The sequence below is a fragment of the Colias eurytheme genome, chromosome 29 (assembly GCF_061535395.1).
Source record: "Colias eurytheme isolate Ceu_HAF_F1 chromosome 29, ilColEury1 Martin Lab GWU primary, whole genome shotgun sequence".
Lineage (NCBI taxonomy): Eukaryota > Metazoa > Arthropoda > Insecta > Lepidoptera > Pieridae > Colias > Colias eurytheme.
In genome coordinates this window covers 909935-923445 of record NC_143008.1, presented here as the reverse complement: position 1 = coordinate 923445, position 13511 = coordinate 909935, and positions in this window count along the sequence as shown.

Below are 13511 nucleotides of genomic sequence, written 5' to 3'. Positions count from 1 at the left end.
TACCTATCCTTGTAGTATGGTTTACCGGGATCGTAATTTAACGAATGGACATGACATCTGTTCAGCGTTTAGCGAATACTTCCAGTCTGTTTTTCAATCTGATAATCCTTTGGATTCTCTGCCCTCGGTATGTGAGTCTCCCTTTACTAACAATTTATTTACCATCGCCATAGAAGATAAGGATCTTAAGATGCTTTTCAAACAATTAGACGGTCGGAAAGGAGCGGGTTCTGACGGTATACCCGCAATTTTTATCAAACGCTGTCATACTAGTCTTCTCGCTCCTTTACGTATTCTTTTCCAACGATCTATAGATGAAGGCATCTTTCCAAATTGCTGGAAAGAAGCATTAATAATACCTATTCATAAAAAAAATTCCAAAAAATGTATAACAAACTATAGAGGGATATCACTGCTGAATATATTCGCAAAAATGTTAGAAAAATTAGTATACCGACAGATTTATAACCACACTATCAGCTGTATTCCTTCCGAGCAACATGGATTTATTAAATCGCGCAATGTCGTAACTAATCTACTTGAATTAACACATTACATAAATAATAATATGAATAACCGTGTTCAGATCGACGTCATATACACAGATTTTGAGAAAGCTTTTGACAGGGTTAGCTACAATGTCTTAATGCGTAAACTTTTTGCAGCCGGAATACGGGGAAATCTTCTTAGGTGGACAGAATCATATATCCGAAACAGGTGTCAATCAGTCGTACTGGGAGGCTTTAAATCCAACTTCGTCGATGTAACCTCAGGAGTTCCTCAGGGTTCACATCTCGGTCCCTTATTATACAATTTATATTTATTCGATATTGTTAACTGCTTTTTGAATTCAAAATTCTTGTTGTATGCCGACGATAAAAAAATTTTTAGGAAAATAAACACATTAGAAGACTGCTTTTTACTTCAGGAAGACCTAAATAGACTCTCGAATTATTATAAAATTAATAAAATATCCGTAAATATCCAAAAATGTCAAAAAATATCATTCTCTCGTAATAAATCTATTATATCTTTCAACTACAAAATCTGCGATGAAATTATTCCAGCTGCTACAACTGTGAGGGACCTTGGTGTGATCCTTGATGAAAAACTTTCTTATAACATACACATTGATACAATAACCCAAAAGGCATATAAAAATCTAGGTTTTATTCTTCGCCAGGCAGATCCGTTTGATGATATCCTTTGTCTTAAAGTAATTTATTTTGCATATGTTCGCAGCATCCTCGAATTTGCTAGTGTCATTTGGCGTCCAATATATAAATGCCACATCGAGAAAATAGAAAGGCTTCAAAAGATTTTTATTAAAAAATTAAGTTTTAAAACTAAATATTTCTCAACAAATTACCCAGAGGCTTGTTCACACTTTAATATTAATACCTTAGAAGATAGAAGAAATCTTATTGATATGATGCTATTGCATGATATCGTAAGTAATAAGTTTGATTTCTTATCAGCGCTCTCAAACATCAACTTTTGCACACCTACTCAGAGAACTCGCCACACACCCCTATTCCATGTACCGGCTGTATCAACAAATTATATTAAAAACACACCGTTTCTTAGAGTTCCCAACGTTTACAATAAAAAATTCTCATCTGTCGACATTTTCCACTTATCTCGCGCTAAATTTAAAACTGCGATCCTTGACTTGATTAATTTAGAATATAAAAAATAATTTGCATACTTAGTTGAACTATATCTACATTCAATGTACCCACTCATACACACTCTCTTTCACCCACACACAACACACACATTCACACACACACACACACACATACACACATACCCGTTTTGGGTTGAAATTTGCTATTTAATTAAAATAACCAATTCCAATTTGTATAGTTTTAAGTACTTTAAGCACTGTTTTCTATTTTTGTCACTTAATTTGAACTGATAATTGGTGTACCTTGTTATTGGCGTACTTAATTATTAATTTACTATTTATTGTATTATAAGCTGTAAGGTATCTTTTTATAAATAAAATAAATAAAATAATAAATAAAATGTTGCAAATTTCATCCCTATATTATATTATGGTTTATCTGTCTAATGTCTATAATACAATAATATGATTCCTTTTAACCATAAAATATAGGTCTATGTGAATAGAAAAATAAAACATTTTAAATAACTCAGTAAATAAAGCAAAACCTTGCACTTCCGATTTCATGTTTGAGTGACCATAAAAACACAAAATGCAGCCAGATCCAGGTGGAGCTTTGCTCGCAATCTTTATAGTTTTTGACCGATATCTCGAAAACTATCTACTTTAGTGCAAAAAATGCTTAGACTTTTTTGTAGAATGTAAAATTTCGCATATTTTATGCCATGTAATATTTTTTGTAAAACTTACTATTTACGGTTTATGGCCTATTTGATGAACCGGTTGATCGTTAAAATATTGGATTAATGAATAAAATGCATGTATGTACATAGTTTTTAGGTCACTTTATTCTCTAGTCTCTACAAGTTTTGTTTGAATTTTTTTTTCTAGTGCCCATATTTTTTGAGTTGTTCCACGTACATATAATGTAGAAATGCCGACGCTCGGCGGGTAACGTGGCAGGCCAAAAGTTTTTAACAGATGTAATAAAAACGAAGAAGAAATTTCCAATGCAAGTGTATTTTCACCGTTTCCGAAACGGCAAAATTTTTGTTTTTTTTTAGACAAATTATAATAGATTTTTTAAAATTTACTTAATTTTATTCTTGCATCCGAATATAAAATAACTACTCAATATTATTTAGTTATACGAAACATACATAGGTACCTTGTACTATTAATTATCGCCAAACGTTAAATAACTCAAAAAGCATTAGAAAAAAAAGTTTCAAATAAAATAATCTTAATAAATGGATAATGCATACATATTATATATTAATGCCGATGCATTTCATTGATTAATCCAATATTTAAAGAGTTACTTGCCAAAAATGATTAACCGGCTCATTAAATAGGCCATAAATCGTAAACGGAAAGTTTTACAAAAAGTTTACAAGGTATAAGATGTAAAATTTTACTATCTACAAAAAATTCCTAATATTTTTTGCCTTAAAATGGATAGTTTCCGAGATATCGGCCAAAAACTTTTATGTAAGATTGCGAGCGTAGCTCCACCTGGATCTGTCAGCATTTTGTGCTTTTATGGTCAGTAACTTATCCTAAAATAAAAGTGAAATTGGATGGTAAATTTAGTGCGATTTTGGCTAAATAAAAACAGCTTTTAATGGGGTAACAGTACTACACTACTTTTCTGGCACCAAAAGTGGTTTAAATCATATAACATAGAAGCGCAAGTTTTTTGTTTAGATCGTATTTTTTGTGTCGCCTGACAACTTTCGAGTGAGAATTTTTTAACGGATATTAAGTTTTGTAGTCAGTACCTAGATAATTACGTTTTTTAGATTTGGTTAGGTACCTTCCAGGTCAGAGCCAGGGTGGGGCAAGTGCCCCACCCTGCCCCACCGTGGCTACGCCCATGATTATGATGCAGTCAAAAGTAGCAGATAATACCTTGCCGTCTTATAGCAGACTAAAACAGTCTAGGAATTCTAGGTTTGCTATTAAAAAAAAGGATACAATAATTAAAACATGAGTGTATTAGAAAAATATTTGTTAATTACAATAAGAAAAACACTCGTTTAATATAGGTTGTATCAGTTGTTACATTGCCGCTAGATGGCGCAATTATACAAATGAAAAAATTATTTCACAAAAAAACAAACACACACTTGTTAAAAACAGACTTAATACAAGAACGTTAAAAAAATCTTAATCGAGTAATTGAAAAATTTACCAAAAAACTATAAAATATATTGACATGTATGCAAATTAATGCTTTTTTTAACACAAAAAGGGTGGGAAAGATGTACATAAAGTACTTAGGTAAGCAACTGAAATTTTATTTACAAAAAAAAGTATTTTATTTGAATACAATCTTTATTAATTTAATTATTACACTACAAATTGCGTGATTACAATTTTACTTAATAAATTACAAATCTCGTCACGACAGCCATTACAACAGCTATAGTCCTTTCCACCTAAGATGATTTCTGTCACACATCGATTTTTGACACGTGTAGAGATGTCTTTACTGAAATCATATCAATTGTTTCCGATAATCGATAATATTTTATATGGAAATGAAATCGATTTGAATAAAGTATCAAAATTAGTTTTTTCGGCATTTCGCCAACAATTAACTAAGGAAACTTAGCAAACAACAGCAACAAAAAGTCAACCATAACAATTAGTAACAATAACAGAATACCACGTAAAGTATCAACATAAAAATGCAACTTGTATACAAGGCTGACGCACTCGTACAGACGATTGACTCGATTGACAAACGATCACAAGATGGGCGCCGATTATATGATTTTCCAACTCTATGATTTTTCAACGATCCATTTCATGTACACGAATTGCGTTGGTATTTTTGTGTTATTTTATTTTATTTTTCATTATATTAAACTACCTAAACAATACTGTTTTTTATTTATAAGCTTAAGATGTTTCATTTTTATATTTTTGGTAATAATGCCGACATAAAATAAAAATATTATGCACTAAAATTATTTTGACGTTTTAAACATAAAATACGTAATTCGGAACACGATGAAGTGTCACAGGGGTATATTAAGAAGAGCTGGAACGTCAACACATTTACACATTGCACATGTTAGGCCGGGAGATACTGACACAAAATTTCGGGTCATTTGTAACAGGATGGCGGTCTAGAGGGGTCTTAGTACGCAATGACAAAAAGAAAAATGATGGTCAGAACGCTGGTACCGGCGGACTAGTCGCGTGGGCGTTAGTCACACTCGTCGGATAAATAGCGAAAGTCCAACGATTTGTAACACAAAAATTTTAGAATTTACCGATAGCCCTTAAAAAAGATGTAGGCGGTAGTGTCATGCCATACTTTTACGATGTGACTTACAGTCCGCCATACCGACGTGAATGCGTTGATTTAAAAAAAACAATTCAACCATTTGTACCGGGCTAACTTTTGCACAGGTAACCATCGTCGTGCAGCCATTTACTAAAATCGCCATGCCATACTTTTCGGACGATTCCAAATGGTCGCCATACCGCGGAAAATCTGCAAATTTTTGATTTTTTTTTTCTCGCCAAACGATTTGTACCACCCTACATTTTTTCTTCAACAACTCCTGAATCTATACATATAATAAAATCGTAGGAAAGTCAAAACTGTACATTGAATATTTTTTTAAAAGAATACATAATCCATGATCTATAATCGATATAGAAGCCAAAAATATAGTTTTTAGAATTTTTGTCTGTTTGTCTGTTTGTCTGTTTGTCTGTTTGTCTGTATGTTTGTCCGAGCTAATCTCGAAAAGTACTGCATAGATTGACTTCAAATTTTGCATGAATATTACTAACAGGTCGTGTGAGGTTTTTTTAAACATATTATCATGCTATCACCTCCGGGGGAGGAGCTGTGAACCTTTACTTTTCTTACGTATTCCGTGTACTACGACAGCGTACAATCTAAAGACTCATGTTTAAATGTTGTTTTTGAGTAAGCCATGCTATAATCTAGCTTTACACTATAAAAACTACGTCATTTACGTAATTTGGGCAGAGAAACTGTTTAATGAATCTTAGTACTATAAAGACAAATTTGATTCAGCGCCATCTATGAGATTTCGTAAAAATCAAATCAATTTACATGTTAACACTACTGAACACAATGTTAAAAATTAATAATTTAAATATAATTATGTTATTTATTTATTTAACTCTTTAACCCATAATAAATCTTCCCTTCCCTATAAGGTGCGCTTATATAATTCGTGTGAATATACTACATTTTTAAAAGTGAGGGTAGATGTATATTATTTTAAGTCAAACTAGACACCATTACAGTTAATCTAATATTGATTGTGTTCATTGGTTACATTTTTAAAAATCTTCGTGTTTTAATAATTCGATCACGAGGCGGGACTCTAATACTAAAAGGTTAGTTCGTTGATAATTATTATTCCTTCATCATTTACATGTTGTTAGTAAAAATATACTTTGACTGTTAATACTTTTGTTCAGTATTTATCTGTATGATTATTGCTTGGTAATTAATATATTTTCATGTCGTATACCTAATTATAAACATAAGTGTGATGTGAAACTAGCTGGATTTATTTTTACACACTCACAGTCTTATATTTTGTGTTAATGTTAAAATAGTATTAATAGTGTAAATCATAATATTTTTTCAAAGTTAAAAATATTTCCTTTTTTCTGATGGTGTTGCCATCGAATTAAACCGCGCTGTCGTTTCGTTCACAAAAAGTCATGTTATTAGGACCGAATATGTAGCCGCCTCAACTTACGGAAACGAGAGTAACCTGCGTTGTCTGTTAGTTATTATATAGTCGAATTTAACGTTACATGGAAATTGGAATCTAAATATATGTATACCTACTTATATTAAATCTGTAGAGGTCAATTCTGCACATGAAATATATTTCCTAAATAACTATCACGAGGTGATTAGAGATCGACATCGACGTCAAAAATGTTTGTCCGTCTGTCTGTCTGTATAACCGTTATAGAAACAAAAACTACTCGACGGATTTAAACGAAACTTGGTACAATTATTTTTCATATTCGTGAGCAGAGCAGCAACTCCATTTTTAAGCTTTCGTCGCGTGTGCGTTCTTAATGCGTGTATCTTAATGGTTAAAGCTACACAGAAATCAAGTATGAAAGAAATGTTCTCCATATTATATAAAAAATATCTCCCGACATCATAAATGTCTATCTTTTATGGTTGAGCTTAGGAGTTCAAAGCTTTCTGATTATATTTGTCTACTAGCTGTCCCCGCGACTTCGTTCGCGTGGAATAGTGACTATGGGACCTATGACCATGGGCTCAGGGTGGGGCAACAATAAAAAATCATTTTTATTTTCATGCTCCCACTCCCGCGCCCACTCGCACTCCCACGCCATATGCCACGTTCAGTCCCAATCCCACGCCCACGCCCACTCCCCTTCACAATTAGTACCTACCAGATCAAAGCCAGGGTAAGCGCCCCACCCAGCCCCACCGTGGCTACGCCCATGCTGAATTACTACTTAACATACAATTATTGAGTAAATACGTACAACCATACTGTACTGTTGTACTACCATAAATAATTAAAAGAATTGTTATTAAAATTTCTTACTAAACTGAGCTAAAAAACTTACGTACCAAATTATTAAAGAAAATCAAGAAATGAAATGCCTAACCTATACCAAATAGTTACTACATATTGTAATTAAAAATTATGATTAGTATATAATATCGAAAATCAAAAAAGAAATGCCTAACCTATACCAAATAGTTACTACATATTGTAATTAAAAATTATGATTAGTATATAATATCGAAAATCAAAAAAGAAATGCCTAACTAATTCTACGTAAAATTTCTTTTAAATTATGTCATATTATTTTTTAGGAACCATGGGGGGGGAGAGGAGCAAATTCTATTTCCTTCCTTTCTTAAACGGATGTTTTTAATAATCTATGGTGTGGCCAGTAGCCACTGATCAGCTTAATCGATACTCAGTTTTTATCAAATCCAGAAACAAATCCAAATTAGATCTTTCCTGTCTCACGCACGTAACTAAAGGCTGAAGAGAGAGAGAGCACGTAACTAAACCGTTTAGACGAAGAAAAGTGTATAGAAAAAGGAATAAATAATTTCATAAACTTCCCGACGATCTTTAAAAATAAATTATAACTTTCATTTTTTTCATTCCCACTTTTACCCCTATGTAGGTATAATAAGTGGATGAACCAATTTTGATACACTTTATCTAAGAACCAGCGTCGGAAAATATTCTGCCTAACAAAAAAAACCGCATCTAATTCGGTTTACCTGTTAGCCAGCTACGGTGCCATAGACAGACACACACACACACACAGAAATACATAGCGGTCAAACACATAACACCAGTCTTTTTGCGTCGGGGGTTAAAAATATAATACGACATAATTTAAAGGACATTTTATGTGGAAAATTTACCTATACACCAGGGTAGATAATTTTTGAAACAAAAAAAAATCGCAGTAGGATGAAACCCATTAGAAAAGGATATGATAAAAATGTAAGGAAAAATAAATTACGGTCAATCGGAGTTCGGGAAGTGGGAGGGGGGGAGCTTTTAAGAGAAAAAAATGATTTCTCTCGATTTCTCGATAATAATAACACCTGCTAATTTTTTTCTACATATTTTAATTGTACAGACATCACTTTTCCACAATTTTATTATATGTATTGATGATGATGATTGAGATTATAACACTCTTAGTCCGTTTTAATTTTTATTCACCCGCATCAGTGCCACCTAAAAAATCTTTATATATCGAAATTCGAGCAAAGTTAAGAAAATGAGAAATAAGAGTTCTCAAGGATCGTTAGAGATAAGAGGCTTACTATTGACCGAAAACAACATGTGTTATGCCGAACCTGAAACCGCTTCACAACGAGAATTGCGGCTCACAGCTGACCGCGAACGGCATGTACTATCCTGTGAGACCGAAACCTTCACTGAGGGTATATATAACGTCTCACAGCTGATCGCAAATGGCATATTGTACTATCCCGTGAGACCGAAACCCTCACTGAGAGGGAATTACGTCTCACAGCTGATCACGATCGTCATATTTTATCTCGAGAATTCTGAAACTTTTACTCAATATGAAGACCGTTTGACAAATAATAGGGTGCACCATAATATTATTCGATCTCTCGAAGATGAACATGAGCATAAGCAATGACTAGAGTAGGGACGCGAATATTACCATTATTTGAGACAAGAACGATTAATAAGTTTGTTTAATGAAAGATTAAGAATTGAAACTATTGGTCTCTTTAAACGGACGAATAGCGAGAGGCCCGTCTTATTGCAGACAGATTTCGACATAGTCTTAATGACTTAGAGGTAAACATAGAAGATCAATCTACAAATTCGGTGGTGTGGTCCGACAAAATAATATAAAAGTGGGTTTGCTTATAACCTCACAATTGATTACAGATCATCTTCTGTATAGGCGATATTAACGTAGTATGTTATTTTTGTAATGCTTTAAAGTGGAGTAAGGAGTCGGCTTTCGTTTGAAGATACGCCGGAACCTTTGAAATCACTACTTTTAAGTTTTAGAGGAACATGTGCAATCTAAACAGTTCTTAGACAATATTAGCTCTTATAGTATTGTGTTTTAAATGATCCTTTGGTGCTCAACAATTATCAGATGCTCCTTTCATTCTTACTTTTAAGATACAAGGTCAAGTTTATCATTTGATAGGATCCCTTTTGCCTGAAGGCCAACCTAAGTTTCTTTAAATATATTTTGTATTCGACTACGACGAATAATCGAATACAAGAAATCAATATTTCTCGAATTTAAAACTGAACTCATTTCACAATTTTAGAACATGTTAATTCATCAGGTTAATCCGTATATATGCGTTTTAAATCGACATTAGAAGCTTTTCCTCAAGATGGTGATATTAATATAAAATTGGTATAAATGCCGATAGACGGAAGTCTATCAGCACTCAGGAATTCCCTGAGCGTGTTATAACGCCCAGGCCGCAGTATTACAATTTTTCCTACAGTAGGGCGACGAATGTATTTTCGCATAGCAACGGAGGGGAACTCGTGGGGGGTAAAGTGACGCGGGCCACGTACCACAAACATGTTTAGTTTGTGGTACCGAGCGCGAAAGAAAGTCATCGTGTTTTTAGTAAAGTTACTATGTAAACTAACGTAATTTATTACTTAGGTACATATTCTATAATGGTGCGCTCAAACTGTTAATCTACATTTAATTTAGATTATTATTTTAATTACTAAGAAATGTAGAATTTAAATCACATTCATTCATGTTTTCCTCAGATATTCGATGTCTATGATTTTCGATGATTTTAAGATTTTCTTATCAGAGTATTCAATTTTAATGTAGTTAAATTTTATAAGAGACAATTAAGAACATTCAAAAATAAAGTGTCACGTATTTTTTTTAAACGACGAATGACGAAAAACGACCGAATCGCGGACGAAGTCGCGGGCAACAGCTAGTGATTATATATAGAAGTGTGATAATGCCATACCTGTGGGAGGTGGCGAATGTGTATAAGATTTTTTTCTTATTGTAAGATTTTATTCATAGTTTGAACGATTTGTAGCAGTATGGCACTAATTATTCCCTCTATTAAAAGTATGGCAAATATAATAATGGTCACGTTTATTTATTTATTTATTTATTTATTTATTTATTATTATAATTAAAACGGTATTGCACCAATTACATTAATTATAAAAAATTACATAAATTATATTACAAAAAATAAAATTAAATTAAATCAAATTACAAATTACATATAAAAAGAAAAACAATAAATTAATATATAATGAATTAATACAATGAATGGTTTCTGTTCCCGTTGTTTTTTGTGTTACACGTTGCATCATATACTTTCCAAAAATGCCGTACTGGTACAAATCGCCAATTCTTTTCATTTTTTTTTACGTCTTGGCTTAAGTCTTACAATCATCCGCCCCATGTTTGCAATCTGCGATATTTTTTTCTAGGTAGAATTGTATACAAACAAACAGAATATAATGATCCCATACTGTAAAAAATTATTTTACGTATTGTACAGTCGTATTTTTGAAACGTGACGAATAAATTAATTTTTCAAGTATGGCAGCACTTTTTCCCCCTACTAGAAGTATGGCAAATATAATAATGGTCACATTTTATCAAATATTCTCCAAAAATCCAAATGCAATACTGGTACAAATTGTTTGGCGAAAAAAATTTTTTTTTTTACAGATTTTCGGCGGTATGGTGGCAATTTGGAATCGTCCGAAAAGTATGGCATGGCGATTTTCGTAAATGTCTGCACGATGATGATTACCTGTGCAAAAGTTAGCCTGGTACAAATGGTTGAATTGTTTTTTTTTTAAATCAACGCATCGCGTCGGTATGGGGGGCTGTAAGTTACACCGGAAAAGTATGGCATGTCACTACCGCCTACATCTTTTTTATGGGCTATCGGTAAATTCTAAAATTTTTGTGTTACAAATCGTTTGACTTTCGCTATTTATCCGACGAGTTCGACTAACGCCCACGCGACTAGTCCGCCGGTACCAGCGTTCTGACCATTATTTTTCTTTTAGTCATTGCGTAATAAGACCTCTGTAGAACCGCCATTCTGTTACAAACATGGGCGTAGCCACGGTGGGGCAGGGTGGGGCACTTGCCCCACCCTGGCTCTGACCTGGAAGGTACCTAACCAAATCTAAAAAACGTAATTATCTAGGTACTGACTACAAAACTTAATATCCGTTAAAAAATTCTCACTCGAAAGTTGTCAGGCGACACAAAAAATACGATCTAAACAAAAAACTTGCGCTTCTATGTTACATGATTTAAACCACTTTTGGTGCCAGAAAAGTAGTGTAGTACTGTTACCCCATTAAAAGCTGTTTTTATTTAGCCAAAATCGCACTAAATTTACCATCCAATTTCACTTTTATTTTAGGATAAGTTACTGACCATAAAAGCACAAAATGCTGACAGATCCAGGTGGAGCTACGCTCGCAATCTTACATAAAAGTTTTTGGCCGATATCTCGGAAACTATCCATTTTAAGGCAAAAAATATTAGGAATTTTTTGTAGATAGTAAAATTTTACATCTTATACCTTGTAAACTTTTTGTAAAACTTTCCGTTTACGATTTATGGCCTATTTAATGAGCCGGTTAATCATTTTTGGCAAGTAACTCTTTAAATATTGGATTAATCAATGAAATGCATCGGCATTAATATATAATATGTATGCATTATCCATTTATTAAGATTATTTTATTTGAAACTTTTTTTTCTAATGCTTTTTGAGTTATTTAACGTTTGGCGATAATTAATAGTACAAGGTACCTATGTATGTTTCGTATAACTAAATAATATTGAGTAGTTATTTTATATTCGGATGCAAGAATAAAATTAAGTAAATTTTAAAAAATCTATTATAATTTGTCTAAAAAAAAACAAAAATTTTGCCGTTTCGGAAACGGTGAAAATACACTTGCATTGGAAATTTCTTCTTCGTTTTTATTACATCTGTTAAAAACTTTTGGCCTGCCACGTTACCCGCCGAGCGTCGGCATTTCTACATTATATGTACGTGGAACAACTCAAAAAATATGGGCACTAGAAAAAAAAATTCAAACAAAACTTGTAGAGACTAGAGAATAAAGTGACCTAAAAACTATGTACATACATGCATTTTATTCATTAATCCAATATTTTAACGATCAACCGGTTCATCAAATAGGCCATAAACCGTAAATAGTAAGTTTTACAAAAAATATTACATGGCATAAAATATGCGAAATTTTACATTCTACAAAAAAGTCTAAGCATTTTTTGCACTAAAGTAGATAGTTTTCGAGATATCGGTCAAAAACTATAAAGATTGCGAGCAAAGCTCCACCTGGATCTGGCTGCATTTTGTGTTTTTATGGTCACTCAAACATGAAATCGGAAGTGCAAGGTTTTGCTTTATTTACTGAGTTATTTAAAATGTTTTATTTTTCTATTCACATAGACCTATATTTTATGGTTAAAAGGAATCATATTATTGTATTATAGACATTAGACAGATAAACCATAATATAATATAGGGATGAAATTTGCAACATTTTATTTATTATTTTATTTATTTTATTTATAAAAAGATACCTTACAGCTTATAATACAATAAATAGTAAATTAATAATTAAGTACGCCAATAACAAGGTACACCAATTATCAGTTCAAATTAAGTGACAAAAATAGAAAACAGTGCTTAAAGTACTTAAAACTATACAAATTGGAATTGGTTATTTTAATTAAATAGCAAATTTCAACCCAAAACGGGTATGTGTGTATGTGTGTGTGTGTGTGTGTGAATGTGTGTGTTGTGTGTGGGTGAAAGAGAGTGTGTATGAGTGGGTACATTGAATGTAGATATAGTTCAACTAAGTATGCAAATTATTTTTTATATTCTAAATTAATCAAGTCAAGGATCGCAGTTTTAAATTTAGCGCGAGATAAGTGGAAAATGTCGACAGATGAGAATTTTTTATTGTAAACGTTGGGAACTCTAAGAAACGGTGTGTTTTTAATATAATTTGTTGATACAGCCGGTACATGGAATAGGGGTGTGTGGCGAGTTCTCTGAGTAGGTGTGCAAAAGTTGATGTTTGAGAGCGCTGATAAGAAATCAAACTTATTACTTACGATATCATGCAATAGCATCATATCAATAAGATTTCTTCTATCTTCTAAGGTATTAATATTAAAGTGTGAACAAGCCTCTGGGTAATTTGTTGAGAAATATTTAGTTTTAAAACTTAATTTTTTAATAAAAATCTTTTGAAGCCTTTCTATTTTCTCGATGTGGCATTTA